We start from the raw sequence: 19739 nt of genomic DNA, 5'->3' as shown, positions 1-19739 counted from the left end.
GTAACCTAATCTGCTAGGACTAAATGAAATGTTATCTGTCCTAAATTTTATCTGATTACTATGGGATCGGTGTCCAGATTTTGCCATCAAACTGGCCTGAACCAGAATCGGTGCAGTATCTGTTATCTGTATCTAGGCAGCTGCGACATGCAGGACGCCTAGTTCCGCTACATGTTTACCAGCACATGGATTTGTGGACAGAGGTAGAAGGATGGATCGTGTATGACCAATGCCGGATCCCTGCCTTCATCTATTAGACCAAAGTCGGTAACTAAAGCTGAGGTTTTTGATAATGCATTTGTGAGTCCCTTGATGATTTGGCACTTAACCTAATGAAACGCGTTGGGACGTCTTACTCAGCAAATATTAGGGTTTCCCTGTTGCACTCTCTGACAAGGCTGGGCAATCAATGCTGCATAGGGACGGACAGGGATACCTAGACAGGAAGGTAGTACTGCTCAGAGGGGTCGCCCTTGTGAGGATGAGCTCAGATATTGCAGGGGAAGAGACCCAGTTAGTGGAACCCCAGGACCCCAATTGCACCTTAGTTTGCTTTCCTGATTACCTAAACTATATATTATATCTCAGGAGGCAAATCTGGTAAGACCGCTCCTTTTTTGTCTGTGCACTGGTATTTACGCACCGGTGTGAGCCACTTTTTGTAATTGAATGTTTTACCTTTAGGGCTATTATTTTAATGTATTTATTATTAAAAGTTAAGTATTAAAAAGGCCACCTACTATAATTGAATTGTCAGAATCTGTTACCAGTCTAAGGTCGGGGTCCCCGTTAACTACTGCTCTACGAATGAACTACAACTAACAGCTTAGAGAAGCCTTCTGCTCTACAACCAGGATAGGAGGTAGCGCCAATCCCAACTGTTAACCTTTTGATTGCCGCAGTCTATGACCACAGCAGGTCCCAGCGATCTGATTGGAGGCTGCAGGCAGCGCCGAGGAGCTGGAAAGGAGCCCCAGGATTGTACATTCAGTAGTCCTGCTGTTAGGGCTGACCACCGCCTGTGCCATAGAGACACAGAGGCAGGGGCGCACCACCAATGAGGCCGGGTGAGGCGATCACCTCAGGCAGCACCAGGTAGGGGCAGGAGGGGGCAGCGGAAGGGCCATGGGCAAGGAGCGCTTTCATTGTGGCAAAGGGGTTGGGTTAAGAAATTGGCATTGGAGGTTGGGGCGCCGTTTCAGTTTTCACCTCAGGCAGCAGAAAGGCTAGGTGCACCCCTGCACCCTGCGTAACGTAATGGTATATGGGAATACGCTAATACATTATAAGTATAAAATAATATGCAAGAGAGTAATTCCTAATGGGGTTTTTAAAAAAAGGTATAAAAAAAATGAAGTAAATAAAAAAAAGCTTGCATGAATGATAATAAATAAGCGATTGTAAGTGACAGAAAAAGTGACAAAAGTAAGTGACAAAAAACCCACTTATTAGGTATCCACATGACCGAAATTACCCGAACAACTCATTTAACAGGTTATTCAGTGTGAAATATGTAGTGTCAACAATAAAGTAAATAAAAAAAGAAATAAGCAACGTCCAAAATAGCTTTTTCTATATATACGATGTAAACCAAAAAAATAAAGTATATACAATACAAATGTTCTCAAACAGCGCCAAAAAGCACCCCCCCCCCCCCCCCTTATCAGTGCCCCTTTCATGATGAGATTATGTGGGGGCGCAGCACCTCTGTATGACCACTAGGTGGAGCTTTCTGTATGGAATGCCCAAGCTGAAAGTGAAACTGTTCCTAGGCTGTGACTCCATTACCGGGGTGAGGCGGTGGACACCGGAGCTGCTGGTAACAGAACACGTATATCGCTGTCTGGTGCGGACATTTCTCGACAGACCAGCACCGTCATGCAGACTAGATCACACTGAGGATTTTAGGCGCGGATTTCACTGTGGATTTTGTGCCAGGCTGCATCTGCGCTGAAATCATTTCCCATTGTTTTCAATGAAGTTCATGAGACGGAGGGTTTTTCAAGACCACGCCAAGAATGTCCAGGGCCACTCCTGGTGCGGACCCCTCGCAAAGCCACAGCAGGAGTTTGCTCGTGGTTTAGCTCCACTCAATTTATTTATTTTCTCACGTATATAATGCAGCCATATTCCAAAACTCTATCCATGAGTTCCCGATTGGCGTACGTGTATTATATTGTGCTAGCAGAAGGCGCCGGCTTCGCTCGGGTATATTTCATCTATTTCACGTAATGTTTGTGTAGTGTACGGGAACTGTAATACCCGTCACTACCAAAGTGTCACTTGGTGTGCTGTCGTCCCTCCTAATTATGGGGAAGTTGTTATATGTCAGTTTTATAAAATGTCATGTAATGTAATGTTATGTATTTCCCTGGTACTGTGAAACTTGCATGTACAGGCCTGCTAGGGGTGTCATTCCAGCTTCTAGTATCTAGAGGGAGCTAGGGAGCCCTAGTTTATATAAGGCCCAGTCAGGGAAGTAGAGGGCAGACGGAGTCTAGTGTCTGTAGTCTACAGTTGGAGATTAGACAATGTCTGAGACAAGTCCAGGCCGGAAGCCTGCTGCCCAGGAGAAGATTCCCTCCTGAATTCCCATATGCAGAAACAGGAATATCTTAGCTAAAGAGCCTGAGAAAGAAGCAGCTGAAAGAGACAGAGGCAAAGTGCAGAGAAGCAAGAGGTACTCAAAATAACAGAGGAGGTACTTTCTAAAGCTATAGCCAAGGATATAAAGCCAGAACTAGGTTATTGGGCCTTGGTGAAGAATTGCTATATTCCAGCATCAGACAGAAATAGAGTGCAAGCTCCTGTGCTGCAAGTCCTGTGTTCAACACTCTGTAATCACCTTGCTCAAGCTGTAATTGCCTGCATCAACCGTATTGCAAAATCGACTGTATGCCAAGGAACTGCGATTCCAATATTGTCTCTGCATGAAAACTACTAAAGTTGGAGTTCTGTTTTAATACCACGTGTTCCTCAATTTATTCCTGCTATCCGCAAACGGCGTGCCACCGTTTACTTGGCACTGGCGTCACGAACTATCTATACCATCACCTGCCCTTGCAGAGAGTCAGCCGTACCAGGTTAGTGTCTATTGCACTACATCACCCAGAAACACCTACTGCACACAACTTGAGTACGCTGCATTTGTCTGTGTCATTAAAAGATATCGACAGTATCCACTATAACAGTGACCTCTACAGCCCCCCACCCCTTAACAGTGACCTCCACAGCCCCCACCCCTTAACAGTGACCTCCACAGCCCCCCATCCCTTAACACTGACCCCCCCACAGTGCCGTATCTCCTTAAAATGGGACTTCCACAGCAGCCCATCCCCTTAACTTTGACCTTCACAGCAGCCTGTCCCTTTAACAGTGAGTTCCACAGCACCCCATCCCCTTGACAGTGACCTCCACAGGGGTCCGCCCCCTTAACAGTGGCCTCTACCATAGGTTACAGTCCCCTTAACTATGACCTCCACCATTCCCGGCCCCCTTAAAAGAAACCTCCACAGCGGCTGCCCCTTTAACAGTGACTGCCACAGTACCCAGCTCTCTTAACAGTGACCTCAACGTACCCCGCTGCCCCTTTAATAGTGGCGTTCACAGTCCCCTCCTCCCTTAACAGTGACCTCCACAGTGCCCGCCCCTTTAACATTGACCTCTACAGCACCCCACCCCTTAACACTGACCTGCATAGCGGACCATCCCCTTAACTGTGATCTCCACCGTTCCCTGCCCCATTAACAGTGACCTCCACAGCGGCCTGTCCCTTTAACAGTTTCCTACACAACACCCCGTCCCCTTAACAGTGGCCTCTACAGCATTCTGTCCCTTAACAGTGACCTCCACAGCAGCCTGCCCCTAGGGTGGCCAGAGGTTTTAGGCCGGACAGTCCGGCTTTCAGACTCCCTGCCCTCCGTCCGGCTCAGGGCCTGGACAGACAGAGGGATGTCCTTTTGAACAGCTCACTCTCAGACAGCGGCACTGTGCTGTCTGAGTGTGAGCTGCAGGAGAAAGTCACCGTCCCTCCCTCCCCTGCAGCTGACAGAAGTTGATTTTTACCTTCATTTTTTCAATCCCCATCTGCTGCAAAGTGGGATTGGGCGTGGCCTAACTGAGTCGGAGCGTGGCTTAGCGGGAACTGGGGGGGGGGGGGTTTAGGTCCATCTCACCCTACCTACCACTTGAACTGTGACCTCCACTGCACTCCACTCCCTTAACCGTGTCATCCACTGCGCCCTGCCCCTTTAAAGCTGACCTACAGCAGTTAAGAAAAACGGCTGCGTTGTTATGGAAGCCTGGTGTAAAACTGTGTGTATGTGGAGACTAAGGGCCTGCAAGCTTCTATTGGCTGAAAAGGGTCATGTGACCAGGCTTCTATTGGCTAATGCATTTTTTAGGAATATCTCAGGAACGGTATGTGCTAAAGAGCTGAGACCCAGTCTAAAACCTTCCCGGACACCTGATGTACCTGTGTGCCAAATATTGTGATTGTAAATGCAACGGTGCAAATTACTTTAGCGGACATACACACACTCAGCTTTATATATATATCTATATTTTTTTTATAGATCTTTTTAGTTTTTTTCGTCGAGAGAAGCGGCCATCGAAAAAGAGTGGTGGGTGGGAAATGTCATGAATTATTGAATGTATTTAAATTTAAATATTGTGATTTTTTTTTCTTGTTTGTTATCAAAAATAAAAAATAAATCACAATATTTTAATTTAATAACATTCAATAATTCATGACATTTCCCACCCACCACTCTTTTTCGATGGTCGATTCTCTCGACGAATAAAACAAAAAAATAAAAATAAATCTCGCTCCTCTAGTCCTCCTCTCTCCCCCACCTCCATCCCCCGGCCTATACCAACCATTTCGGCCATATTCTAGAAAATCTATGTTTTTTCTTCCTGTTTACCAGATGAGATTCCTCACAAACCAGTGAAATTCTAGTAAGCTTCTCCCATTCCTTGATCGTGGGTACAGCACTTTATATATTAGATGGGCTCCACTGAGACTACATTAAGGTGGCCGCCTTAATCTCTGTACTGTAAGTAGCGTACACAAATATATTTCTTATCAAATCCAGACATTTATGCATGCGCCGCTACTTACAGTAAACGAGACTACTAATGTCTCACGGTAATGGCTGTAGTGTACTCTCAGCGGAGCTGTATGAGATAAAACTGACTGTTCTCCTCATTCTCGGGGTCAGTACGATTACAGCGATACCAGATTTATATCGTTTTATGGATTTTGGTTTTACATTGTTCCCTATGAGATAAAACTGACCTGTTCCCTTCATCCTCCTGGTCAGTACGATTACAGTATAATGTATAAAACCGCGGCACTCAGGTAAGTTGATGAATAATGTTTTTTTATTCTTTTTTATCCTTTTTTATCTTTTTATCCATCCAGGAAAATTAATAGACTAAGGCCAACGTAACGTTTCGGTCTCGTCCCGAGACCTTTTTCAAGGCCTGAATACAGGAGACATCTGGTGCACTGGATGGATAAAAAAGAATAAAAAAACATTATTCATCTACTTACCTGAGTGCCGCGGTTTTATACATTATACGTTTATCAGTTTTACCGCTGAGCACCAGAACATATTTACGGAGTGCCGTCCAAACAACCTTCAGTATGATTACAGTGACATTTATATGGTTTCCCTGTAAATGATGTAGGTCTGGATAGTACTGCTTCTTTGTCTGTCCCTGCGAATTAAATAAGCACTGATAGTACTGCCTCCCTGTCAGTATTATCGTATTGTTTTCTTGTCTCTAGCAGTAAATAATGTAGGCACTTGTAGTTCTGCCTTTCTATAAATGATTAAGGCAGTGTTGTTACTACCTCCCTGTCTCCCCCTGCATATGATGTAGGTACAGATAGTACTGCCTCCCTGTCTCCCCCTGCATATGATGTAGGTACAGATAGTACTGCCTCCCTGTCTCCACCTGTATATGATGTAGGTAGAGATAGTACTGCCTCCCTGTCTCCCCCTGCATATGATGTAGGTACAGATAGTACTGCCTCCCTGTCTCCACCTTTATATGATGTAGGTACAGATAGTACTGCCTCCCTGTCTCCCCCTGCATATGATGTAGGTACAGATAGTACTGCCTCCCTGTCTCTCCTTGTAATTGATGTAGGTACAGACAGTACTGCTTCCCTATAAATTATGTAGGTACAGATATTACTGCCTCCCTGCCTCCCCCTGTAAATGATGTAGGAACAGATAGTACTGCCTCCCGTTCTCCCTGTAAATGATGTAGGAACAGATAGTACTGCCTCCCTGTCTCTCCTTGTAATTGATGTAGGTACAGACAGTACTGCTTCCCTATAAATTATGTAGGTACAGATATTACTGCCTCCCTGCCTCCCCCTGTAAATGATGTAGGAACAGATAGTACTGCCTCCCTGTCTCCCCCTGTATATGATGTAGGTACAGATAGTACTGCCTCCCTGTCTCTCCTTGTAATTGATGTAGGTACAGACAGTACTGCTTCCCTATAAATTATGTAGGTACAGATATTACTGCCTCCCTGTCTCCCCCTGTATATGATGTAGGTACAGATAGTACTGCCTCCCTGTCTCCCCCTGTATATGATGTAGGTACAGATAGTACTGCCTCCCTGTCTCTCCTTGTAATTGATGTAGGTACAGACAGTACTGCTTCCCTATAAATTATGTAGGTACAGATAGTACTGCCTCCCTGTTTCCCCCTGTAAATGATGTAGGAACAGATAGTACTGCCTCCCGTTCTCCCTGTAAATGATGTAGATACAGATAGTACTGCCTCCCTGTCGCCCTCTGTAAATTATGTAGGTACAGATTAGTGATCGACGAACATCGGCCGGGACGGTTCGCGAACGCGATCAAATGTTCGCGAACCGCGCGTTTGCGGCGGGCCCCATTCACCTTAATGGCAGGCGAACCTGAAAAACCTTCAGGTCATATTTGCAGCCAGCAAACACTTACTAGAAGTGCTCAAATAGTCCCACAACATGGACAGTGATATACCAGAGGGGGATAATTGGCAAAAATGCCCACAAAAAATATGTATTTTAATTAGGGGCCATTTTTATGCGTCTTAAAGGGAAACTCTCAAAAATGTGCCCTGATGGAGACAAGAAATTTTTTATTTCCTATCGGTTTGATGTATAGAAATGTGCAGCACTCCACGTTTTTGTATCCTGCAGAGTCCAGTAAAAAAAATGCATACGTTAACGTAATATTTTTTTATACCATGGAACTGTATGGTGAACGGACGCCACTGTACGGCATCAGTCTGAGGCATCTGTTAACGCATACATTTTTGGCATGCATTAAATGGATGGCATAAATAGGATGTGAACCCAGCCCTAGTGTTAGAATAATCACCAGTACACAGCGGAGCAGCGTGGCGGAGAGGGGGGGCCGCCATCTACTGACAGAGCGCTAACTGGTCCTGGTGGTCAGGGATGAAACTGTGTTTCCCAAGGATCATTTATCTACTGGGAAATACAGGGCGCAGTATAATACACTAGAATACATATAATATAAAGATATTAGCCCTACCCCCGAATAATAATACAATTAGGTGATCACTTATTATATAGAAATACGTCTATGTTAGGCGTATTTCTGACACAGATTGTGGCGCAAAGGTCCTTAGCACCGCAATCTGCATATTTTTCCCGCTCATGCCAGGTCTAAAAAGTTGGCGTGGGCAGGGAAAGGGATACAGTTATGGCCATCCAGTTATTGGATACCACCATCATACCGTGACCGGATAACACCTCTGTACAGTGACCGGATACCACCGCCATACCGTGATCGGATAAAAGGGTATAAGAGGGCACAGTACAGGGAATGGCTAGGGGCACTGCACAGGGTGTGGTAAGAAGGCACAATGCAGGGTATAAGGGGGCACAGTACGGGGTGAGGGGCACAGTATAGGATGGGGGGCACAGTACAGGATAGGGGGCACAGTCATCATAATGAGAGGCAGAGGAGTGAGAAAAGGGTGTGATTATGTGGCTAGAGATAAAAAATGTAATTGTCGGCCAGTACAGGCCCCAAAAATGCGGCAATAGGCATTCACCTGACAGCAAAGAACTTTGGATTCTGTGGCTGGAGGTACCTTAGGTGGTCACAGGATAAATATGTAACTGTCGGCTAGTAAAGGCCCCAAAAATTAGGCATTCAACTGACATAAAAGGCCTTTTATGCCGCTGTATTTACCTAAGACAGGGACCATGATTTGTTCTGGGTGGTGGCGGATATTTGTGGAAATTCAATCAAACGTGGTTGACTCGTCACATGTGTTGAATTCCTCCGAGATCCATGCCTCATTCATTTTTAGAAATGTGAGGTAGTCCACACTGTCGTGGGCTTGGCGAGTCCGCTTATCGGTCATGATCCCCCCCTGCTGCGCTGAACGTCCTTTCAGACAGGACACTCGACGAGGGGCAAGCCGAGAGTTCCATGGCAAATTGTGCCAGCTCTGGCCACAGGTCAAGCCTGCACGCCCAGTAGCCATGGTGTTCATCGCTTCTCAAGACCATCCACATCGGCCGTTAACCTGATGTAGTCGGACACCTGTTGGTCTAGGCGTTCCCTGAGGCTGGATCCGGAGGACGGCTGTCGATGGGTCGGCTGCAAAAATGATCTCATATCCGAAGTCAACAACACATCTTCAAACCGCCCTCTTCTGGCAGGCGCTGTTGGATTGTTACCCACAACTGTTTCTCTGTGGGTGGAAATTCCTCTGCCAGTGCCCGCAAAAGCAGAATGCAGCATTTCTCAAAGAAAGGCCTGGAAGTGCTGCATTATGCCAGCCCTCTGTGATGGTGGTAACATTTCCGCCATGTTTGTACTGGGGGTCTAAGCACATTGCCACCCAGTACTGGTCCTTGCCCTTTATGCTTTTTATACGGGGGTCCCTCTTCAAACACTGGAACATGAAGGCCCCCATTTGCACTAAATTGGAAGTGGTGGAGCGCCCTGGCTCCTGCTCATCATCCAGGATAATGTCGTTCTCCTCCCCCCAGCCACGGACAACACCAGGGATCCCCGAAAAGTTTAAAGCCTGCTCTTCCTGCTCCTCCTCCTCTGCCCCGGCACCATCCTCCTCTGACTCCTCTTCAGACTCCTGTTGACTTGTCTCATATGGAGTAGCCCCCCTGGGAATTCATCCAGCATTGCGACTTCCTCATCTTTCTGCTCCGAGTTGGAAAAAAAAACAATCTCCTCAGAACCTGTCCTGCCACAGAGTTAGTACAGGTAGTCGTTAACTGCACGTTTCTGCTTTAGCAGCCTATCAAGCATATACAAGGTGGAGTTCCATCATGTCGGGCAGTCACAAATCAGACATCTGACGGTGTCGCCGCTGAATGTCAGCAAGGTGAGCCATGGCCGTGTAAGATCTTCTAAAATGGCCAGAGATTTTCCTGGTCTGCCACAAGACGTCCTGGACCCCGGGGTATTTGGCAACGAATCTCTGCACGACTAAGTTCAGGACGTGTGCCATGCACGGCACCTGTGTAATTTTGCCCTGTTTCAGCGCGCTCAGCAGATTGGCACCGTTGTCACACACCACTTTACCAACTGTCAAATTGAGCGGGGTTAGCCACTGATCGGCCTGTGACCGCAGAGCTGAAAGCAGTGCAGGACCGGTGTGGCTCTTGGCTTCCAGGCACAACAGCGGCAGCACAGCATGGCAACGTCTCACCTGGCACGTCGAGTAGGTTCTGGGGAGCGCAGCAGAAGAGGCGGTAGCAGCGGAAAAGGAGGAGTCAGCCGAGGAGGAGACGGAGGATGGAGTAGGAGGAGGAGAAGAAGAGGCAGTAACACCAAATCTACACGGGTTGCATGCTTGACGGCCGTCAGAAGGTTCACCCAGTGGGCAGTAAAAGTTATGTACCTTCCCTGCCCGTGTTTGCTAGACCAGGTGTTTGTGGTCAGATGTATCTTGGCACCGACACTGTGTGCCAGAGATATATTCACTTGCCTCTGAATGTGGCCATATAGCTCTGGGATGCCCTTCAGTGAGAAATATTTCCTTCCAGGGACCTTCCATTGCGGTGTTCCAATGGCCACAAATTTTCAAAAGGCCTCTGAGTCCACCAGTTTATATGGCAGTAGTTGGCCGGCTAGCAGTTCTGACAAGCTAGCGGTCAGCCGTTGGGCAAGAGGATTATCCGGCGTCATTATCTTTTTTCGCTCAAACATTTGGGGCAAGGAAGCCTGCCTTCTGCCAGATAAACGCGACAATGGCACAGTGGAAGGTGGAGTGGAGGACAAAAGGGAGGAGAGAGGAGAAGGAGAAGAGGCAGGACGGTGAGCGCCGGGAGTGTGGTTTTGTGGGTTCTGATGGTGTTGCTGCCACTGGGCTCGGTTATGGGAGGCCAGGTGCCTTCTTGAAGGCGGTCGTCCCTAGGTGAGTGTTGGGCTTACTGCGACTTGCTGTATGCGTTGGCAGCAAAGGCTGCAGATGGCAACACTATTGTCAGCAGCGGACCCGTTAAAAAAAGCCCATACTGCGGAGCCATGTGCAGGCGTCCTGTGAGCGCCAAATGTGACCGTACATGGTGGATGGTTCGCTCCAGATACATTTGCAGTCTGATTTTTGCCTCCTGTGCACTGTAAGTTCTGCCTGCTTCTCCTCCTTCTCCTCCCTATCTGCTGCTCCGTCTCTCCCTCTGAACTCCCCTCCTCTTCCTCTCTTGTGGGCACCCACGTGACGTCCATCGACATGTCATTATCGTCACCTTCACCACCTCTGACATTAGAGATCTCGGAGTAGGCAGCAACAGTGGGGACCACCCTCCTTGGGCTGATCTGGGTACTGTCGTCAGACCGCTGGGTGGTGGCCGTTGCTACCTCCTCTTCCTCATCCAATGTCAAGAATGGCTGCGCATCGGTAAGGTCTGGGAATGGATGGGAAAATAATTCCTCTGACCCGACCGGAGGGGATATGGTGGTGGTGGTGTTTTTGGGGGTGCACACAGCAGAGAGTGAGGAGGGTGCAGAAGCGGAAGGCTGAGTGAGCCACTCAACCAAGTCTGGTGCGTCCTTTGACATAATCGCGCGCGCCTTCTGCGCCTGCCCGACCCCTACCACTGCTGCGGAAGGGCCTGCCTCTTCCTCTGCCTGTCATTTTCAAAATGACCCTGTGACAAAAGTCCCTATAGAAGAGCAGTTTGTGGAAGAAGGTATATCACACCCCTGCCTCAATCAGTTTTTTTGGGGGGCAACTGCTAAATCACACCAGTAGAAATTATTTGTTCCAATAGCTTTTGTCCCTCTATATAGCTGCGGTAACGCAGCAGAACCGCACACAACTGCTGCACAATACAAATGCACTATAATATACTTTCTATGTTACAAAGTATATTATAAGTATATCGCACCCCTTAGTATGTCACACCTATCGATAGCACACCTATACCAGTCCTTAAAAGGACTTTTCTGGCCCTATTTGATAGCGTTTGGTGTCCCTAACAGCCTGTCCCTGCTCCACACAGCAACCTCTCCCTACACTGGCAAAAGACTGAATGTAAAATGGCGGCCAGATCGGGTTTATTTATAAGGTAGGGGGTGTGTCCATGTGCTGAAATGTCTCAATTGGCTGTCCTGTACCACCTGATGGATGTGTCATGGGTCAAAGTTCTTCACAATGTAAAAGAATATGGCGGGCGCGAATATCGCCATATGTTCGCTCGTTCGGAGAACAGCGAACAAGCAAAGTTTGCCGTGAAACGACTGCCGGGCGAACCGCAAGGCCATCTCAAGGCCATCTCTAGTACATATAGTCCTGCCTCTCTGTCTCCCCCTGTAAATGATGTATGTACAGATATTACTGCCTCCCTGTACATAATGTAGGCTCTGATAGCACTGCCTCGTTGTCTCCCCCTTTAAATGACAAGAGGCTGACTGAGCAAGGAATGCTGGGAGATTTCACTTCTGACACCTACAGAATTGTGAATGCAGCTTTGGACGAAACACGCTAAAACTAAGGATCAGGACTAGGTGAGTAACGGTGTGTTTAATGTAATGTAATTTAGGTCTCTTTCATACTTGCGTTCTTTTCTTCCGGCATAGAGTTCCATCGTCGGGGCTCTATGCCGGAAGAATCCTGATCAGTTTTATCCTAATGCATTCTGAATGGAGGGAAATCCGTTCAGGATGCATTAGGATGTCTTCAGTTCCGGAACGGAACGTTTTTTGGCCAGAGAAAATACCGCAGCATGCTGCGCTTTTTGCTCCGGCCAAAAATCCTGAACACTTGCCGCAAGGCCGGATCCGGAATTAATGCCCATTGAAAGGCATTGATCCGGATCCGGCCTTAAGCTAAACGTCGTTTCGGCGCATTGCCGGACCCGACATTTAGCTTTTTCTGAATGGTTACCATGGCTGCCAGGACGCTAAAGTCGCGGGGAGCAGGGGAGCAGCATACTTACCGTCCGTGCGGCTCCCGGGGCACTTCAGAGTGACGTCAGGGTGCCCCAAGCGCATGGATCACGTGATCGCATGCATCACGTCATCCATGCGCATGGGGCGCTCTGACGTCATTCTGGAGCGCCCCAGGAGCCGCACGGACTGTAAGTATACCGCTCCCCGCTCCTACTATGGCAACCAGGACTTTAATAGCGTCCTGGCTGCCATAGTAACACTAAACGCAATTTGAAGACGGCTCCGTCTTCAAATGCTTTCAGTACACTTGCGTTTTTCCGGATCCGGCGTGTAATTCCGGCAAGTGGATTACACGCCGGATCCGGACAACGCAAGTGTGAAAGAGGCCTTACTTCCATTTATATCTGTATGTAAATAGATACATGATATTCAAAGGTGAACACAAAGTCCAGGTGCAGACGTAACAAGCCCTTCATGTACTGATATCAGGCTGCGATGCTCTATTTCCCTGCAATCATCGAGAAATTCTTAAATTAATTGTCATTTTTCACGAAACTGCAGGAGAACCAAGGGTCACGTAGATAGTGAAGCACCATCAACAAGGGTTAGACAATAAATAGGTTTATTATACTCACAAATGTAGCAAAAAATTAGGCATATCATAGAGCTATATAAGCCCTAGTGTCTCTGCCCGACCTAGGTTTCGCTTTCGCCTCATCAGGGGCCCATACTCCACCTTCATTAGATCATTTCTTTTTTACATGCAAGGGTGAAAGTCTCCTCCTCCCAATAACCATACATTATATAAAATTAAGCCATTAAAATACATCTTAAAACAAATAATACTCCATTTAAAAATAATACCCATATTGTTATTATACTAGTAGGGATGAGCGAACCCGAACTGTATAGTTCGGGTTCGTACCGAATTTTGGGGTGTCCGTGACACGGACCCGAACCCGAACATTTTCGTAAAAGTCCGGTTCGGTGTTCGGCGCTTTCTTGGCGCTTTTTGAAAGGCTGCAAAGCAGCCAATCAACAAGCGTCATACTACTTGCCCCAAGAGGCCATCACAGCCATGCCTACTATTGGCATGGCTGTGATTGGCCAGAGCAGCATGTGACCCAGCCTCTATATAAGCTGGAGTCACGTAGCGCTGCACGTCACTCTGCTCTGATCAGTGTAGGGAGAGGTTGCTGCTGCTGCTGTTAGGGTGAGATTAGGCAGGGATTTACTCTGCAAAAACACTTAATTCAGTGATCGATCTACAGCTGTGGATCATTGAACTGCTGCTATTTAATTGCTCACTGTTTTTAGGCTGCCCAGAGCGTTTTTATGTCACTTTTTTCTTGGGTGATCGGCGGCCATTTTGTGTCTTGTGGTGCGCCAGCACAAGCTGCCACCAAGTCCATTTAACCATCAATAGTGTGGTTATTTTTTTGCTATATCCTACATCAGGGGCTTGGCTGTGCTTGCTATTTTATTGAGGGGTAAAATACAATTGCCAAAATAGCAGTACCCTAAATCTGGTGTTTCAGCTGTGGCTAGCCAATTGTAATACTGTCTGGCAAAGGATATATTTTTGTTCTGGGTTGAAATTCAATTCCCAACTTAGCAATCCCCTAAATATTTTTTTTCTGCTGTATCAGGCCAAGTTTAAATTGATCCTTAAAAGGGTATATTAGATTTAAGGTGCGGATAGTGTCATCCTCAATAACTTCACACGCTACCGTGCATTTCCAAGTTTAAATAATTCTGTCCGTAAACGTATACCTGTCACCCAGCGCCTAAATAATAGGCCTAAAATTTATATTCCGCTAAATCTGTGTTTATTGCTGAGGCCGGTCAATTCATTTAGTGTCCGCCAAAGCACAGTTTTTGTTCTGGGTTGAATACAATTCCCAACTTAGCAATTCCCTAAATTAGTGGTTTCTGCTGTATCAGGCCTACTTTAAATCTATCCATAAAAGGGTATATTAGATTGAAGGTGCAGATAGGGTCATCCTCAATAACTTCACACGCTACCGTGCATTTCCAAGTCTAATTCTGTCCGTAAAAGGGATACCTGTCATCCAGCGCCTAAATACTAGGCCTACAATTTATATTCAGCTAAATCTGTTGATACTGCTGTGGCTGGTCAATCTATTTAGTGTCTGCCAAAGCACAGTTTTTGTTCTGGGTTGAAATACAATTCCCAACTTAGAGCAGAAACCACAAATTTACTATCAGGCCAAGGTTAAATCTATCCATAAAAGGGTATATTAGATTGAAGGTGCGGATAGGGTCATCCCCAATAACTTCACACGCTACCGTGCATTTCCAAGTTTAATTCTGTCCGTAAAAGGGATACCTGTCATCCAGCACCTAAATACTAGGCCTACAATTTATATTCAGCTAAATCTGTCTTTAGTGTTGTGCCTGTATTAGTGTAATACGGTACCTAAATAGATAGCCAGATAGTGTTAGGTGCCTGTAAAAAAAGGCCTGAATTTGAATTCAATACATTGGGCCAAATAATTTTTTTCTTATTGTGGTGAACGGTAACAAGGAGGAAAACATCTAGTAAGGGACGCGGACGCGGACATGGTCGTGGTGGTGTTAGTGGACCCTCTGGTGCTGGGAGAGGACGTGGCCGTTCTGCCACAGCCACACGTCCTAGTGAACCAACTACCTCAGGTCCCAGTAGCCAGCAGAATTTACAGCGATATTTGGTGGGGCCCAATGCCGTTCTAAGGATGGTAAGGCCTGAGCAGGTACAGGCATTAGTCAATTGGGTGGCCGACAGTGGATCCAGCACGTTCACATTATCTCCCACCCAGTCTTCTGCAGAAAGCGCACAGATGGCGCATGAAAACCAAGCCCATCAGTCTGTCACATCACCCCCATGCATATCAGGGAAACTGTCTGAGCCTCAAGTTATGCAGCAGTCTCTTATGCTGTTTGAAGACTCTGCTGGCAGGGTTTCCCAAGGGCATCCACCTAGCCCTTCCCCAGGGGTGGAAGAGATAGAATGCACTAACGCACAACCACTTATGTTTCCTGATGAGGACATGGGAATACCACCTCAGCACGTCTCTGATGATGACGAAACACAGGTGCCAACTGCTGCGTCTTTCTGCAGTGTGCAGACTGAACAGGAGGTCAGGGAGGAAGACTGGGTGGAAGACGATGCAGGGGACGATGAGGTCCTAGACCCCACATGGAATGAAGGTCGTGCCACTGACTTTCAGAATTCGGAGGAAGAGGCAGTGGTGAGACCGAGCCAACAGCGTAGCAAAAGAGGGAGCAGTGGGCAAAAGCAGAACACCCGCCGCCAAGAGAGTCCGTCTGCTATTGGCCACCGCCATCTGGGACCCAGCACCCCAAAGGCAGCTTCAAGGAGTTCCCTGGCGTGGCAGTTCTTCAAACAATGTGCTGACGACAAGACCCGAGTGGTTTGCACGCTGTGCCATCAGAGCCTGAAGTGAGGCATTAACGTTCTGAACCTTAGCACAACCTGCATGACCAGGCACCTGCATGCAAAGCATGAACTGCAGTGGAGTAAACACCTGAAAAACAAGGAACTCACTCAGGCTCCCCCTGCTACCTCTTCTGCTGCTGCCGCCTCGGCCTCTTCCTCCGCCTCTGGAGGAACGTTGGCACCTGCCGCCCAGCAAACAGAGGATGTACCACCAACACCACCACCTCCGTCACCAAGCATCTCAACCATGTCACACGGCAGCGTTCAGCTCTCCATCTCACAAACATTTGAGAGAAAGCGTAAATTCCCACCTAGCCACCCTCGATCCCTGGCCCTGAATGCCAGCATTTCTAAACTACTGGTGTCATGACCGCTATCCCAGCAGCAGTCGTGTCGCACCATACGGAGGGGAAGGGGGACCCTTATCTATGGATGGGAAATAGAATGGCCACCCCTGACTAACCCTAAGCTGGCACCTGTCTGCCCTGATACCCTAGACGGGGTGTGAACCCGTGCGGCGAGCAGGATGCCTAAACCCTCAGTCACCCTAACAAGACTAGACTGGGGAAATGCCGATGGGAGCACTAGTCACCATCACTCACGTCTAGGAGAACAACAGGGGAAGACAGCAACAAACAAACAATCAACAGCAGAGATAGACTTATCCAGTCACGAGCAGAGAAGGCGATCCCAAACACGACAGTCCACGCCGGACAAGAGCTCCACAGCAACACCGTCAAACGATCTCCTTCAAAGGTCAGAATAGCACCGGAAGTAAGGACTATATCTGGCAATGACTGCAAGTGAAACTGAAACTAATATAGTATCTGGGAGTGGCAGACAGGACTCACCTGAGAAGGATACCTACAAACTCCCAGTCAGGACAAAAAGGTTCACAAGGCAAAACCAGGATGACATACCCTGAACCACGGAGCAAACTCACAAGCTATCGCGAGTAGCAAGTCGCTGCGACCTTCTCCTCCCAGACCTGTCTGGATCAGTCACAGTCGTGACAACTGGCCTATGAAATGCTGTCATTCAGGCTGGTGGACACAGACAGCTTCAAACAGCTCATGTCGCTTGCTGTCCCACAGTATGTTGTTCCCAGCCGCCACTACTTCTCCAAGAGAGCCGTGCCTTCCCTGCACAACCAAGTATCTGATAAAATCAAGTGTGCACTGCGCAACGCCATCTGTGGCAAGGTCCACCTAACCACAGATACGTGGACCAGTAAGCACGGCCAGGGACGCTATATCTCCCTAACTGCACACTGGGTAAATGTAGTGGCGGCTGGGCCCCAGGCGGAGAGCTGTTTGGCGCACGTCCTTCCGCCGCCAAGGATCGCAGGGCATCATTCTTTGCCTCCTGTAGCCTCCTCCTCCTACTCGGCTTCCTCCTCCTCTTCTTCCACCTGCTCATCCAGTCAGCCACACACCTTCACCACCAACTTAGCACAGCCCGGGGTAAACGTCAGCAGGCCATTCTGAAACTCATATGTTTGGGGGACAGGCCCCACACCGCACAGGAGTTGTGGCAGGGTATAGAACAACAGACCGACGAGTGGTTGCTGCCGATGAGCCTCAAGCCCGGCCTGGTGGTGTGCGATAATGGGCGAAATCTCGTGGCAGCTCTGGGACTAGCCGGTTTGACGCACATCCCTTGCCTGGCGCATGTGCTGAATTTGGTGGTGCAGAAGTTCATTCACAACTACCCCGACATGTCAGAGCTGCTGCATAAAGTGCGGGCCGTCTGTGCGCGCTTCCGGCGTTCACATCCTGCCGCTGCTCGCCTGTCTGCGCTACAGCGTAACTTCGGCCTTCCCGCTCACCGCCTCATATGCGACGTGCCCACCAGGTGTAACTCCACCTTGCACATGCTGGACAGACTGTGCGAACAGCAGCAGGCCATAGTGGAGTTTCAGCTGCAGCACGCACGGGTCAGTCGCACTGCGGATCAGACCCACTTCACCACCAATGACTGGGCCTCCATGCGAGACCTGTGTGCCCTGTTGCGCTGTTTCGAGTACTCCACCAATATGGCCAGTGGCGATGACGCCGTTATCAGCGTTACAATACCACTTCTATGTCTCCTTGAGAAAACACTTAGGGCAATGATGGAAGAGGAGGTGGCCCAGGAGGAGGAGGAGGAGGAGGAAGAGGGGTCATTTTTAGCACTTTCAGGCCAGTCTCTTCGAAGTGACTCAGAGGGAGGTTTTTTGCAACACCAGAGGCCAGGTACAAATGTGGCCAGACAGGGCCCACTACTGGAGGACGAGGATGAGGAGGAGGTGGAGGAGGATGAGGATGAAGCATGTTCACAGCGGGGTGGCACCCAACGCAGCTCGGGCCCATCACTGGTGCGTGGCTGGGGGGAAACACAGGACGATGACGATACGCCTCCCACAGAGGACAGCTTGTCCTTACCTCTGGGCAGCCTGGCACACATGAGCGACTACATGCTGCAGTGCCTGCGCAACGACAGCAGAGTTGCCCACATTTTAACGTGTGCGGACTACTGGGTTGCCACCCTGCTGGATCCACGGTACAAAGACAATGTGCCCACCTTACTTCATGCACTGGAGCATGATAGGAAGATGCGCGAGTACAAGCGCACGTTGGTAGACGCGCTACTGAGAGCATTCCCAAATGTCACAGGGGAACAAGTGGAAGCCCAAGGCGAAGGCAGAGGAGGAGCAAGAGGTCGCCAATGCAGCTGTGTCACGGCCAGCTCCTCTGAGGGCAGGGTTAGCATGGCAGAGATGTGGAAAAGCTTTGTCACCACGCCACAGCTAACTGCACCACCACCTGATACGGAACGTGTTAGCAGGAGGCAACATTTCAATAACATGGTGGAAGAGTACCTGTGCACACCCCTCCACGTACTGACTGATGGTTCGGCCCCATTCAACTTCTGGGTCTCCAAATTGTCCACATGGCCAGAGCTAGCCTTTTATGCCTTGGAGGTGCTGGCCTGCCCGGCGGCCAGCGTTTTGTCTGAACGTGTATTCAGCACGGCAGGGGGCGTCATTACAGACAAACGCAGCCGCCTGTCTACAGCCAATGTGGACAAGCTGACGTTCATAAAAATGAACCAGGCATGGATCCCACAGGACCTGTCCATCCCTTGTGCAGATTAGATATTAACTACCTCCCCTTAACAATATATTATTGTACTCCAGGGCACTTCCTCATTCAATCCTATTTTTATTTTCATTTTACCATTATATTGCGGGGCAACCCAAAGTTGAATGAACCTCTCCTCTGTCTGGGTGCCGGGGCCTAAAAATATCTGACAGTGGCCTGTTCCAGTGGTGGGTGACGTGAAGCCTGATTCTCTGCTATGACATGAAGCCTGAATCTCTGTTACGGGACCTCTCTCCTCTGCCTGGGTGCCTGGGCCTAAATATCTGACAGTGGCCTGTTCCAGTGGTGGGTGACGTGAAGCCTGATTCTCTGCTATGACATGAAGCCTGATTCTCTGCTATGACATGAAGACTGATTCTCTTCTGACATGAAGCCAGATTCTCTGCTATGGGACCTCTTTCCTCTGTCTGGGTGCCGGGGCCTAAATATATGACAATGGACTGTTACAGTGGTGGGTGACGTGAAGCATGATTCTCTGCTATGACATGAAGACTGATTCTCTGCTGACATGAAGCCTGAATCTCTGTTATGGGACCTCTCTCCTCTGCCTGGGTGCCGGGGCCTAAAAATATCTGACAGTGGCCTGTTCCAGTATCGGGTGACATGAAGCCTGAATCTCTGTTACGGGACCTCTCTCCTCTGTCTGGGTGTCGGGGCCTAAATATATGACAATGGACTGTTCCAGTGGTGGGTGACGTGAAGCCTGATTCTCTGCTGACATGAAGCCTGA

At 48.5% G+C, this 19739-nt stretch overlaps 1 protein-coding gene across 1 annotated transcript in view; it reads left to right on the top strand.

Annotated features, from left to right (window-relative positions):
- Positions 1-1766: 1766 nt before the first annotated feature.
- The window catches only part of LOC121002630 (neoverrucotoxin subunit alpha-like), a 56562-nt gene continuing 38589 nt past the window's right edge, over positions 1767-19739 (top strand). Inside the window, exons 1-2 of the mRNA XM_040434069.1 lie at positions 1767-1819; positions 11920-12022. The gene's annotated coding sequence lies outside the window, so the exon portion shown is untranslated. The remainder of the gene's footprint in view (positions 1820-11919; positions 12023-19739) is intronic.

This window comes from Bufo bufo, chromosome 5 (assembly GCF_905171765.1).
Source record: "Bufo bufo chromosome 5, aBufBuf1.1, whole genome shotgun sequence".
NCBI classification, from domain to species: Eukaryota; Metazoa; Chordata; class Amphibia; order Anura; family Bufonidae; genus Bufo; species Bufo bufo.
This window is presented reverse-complemented; position numbering and strand designations above follow the sequence as displayed.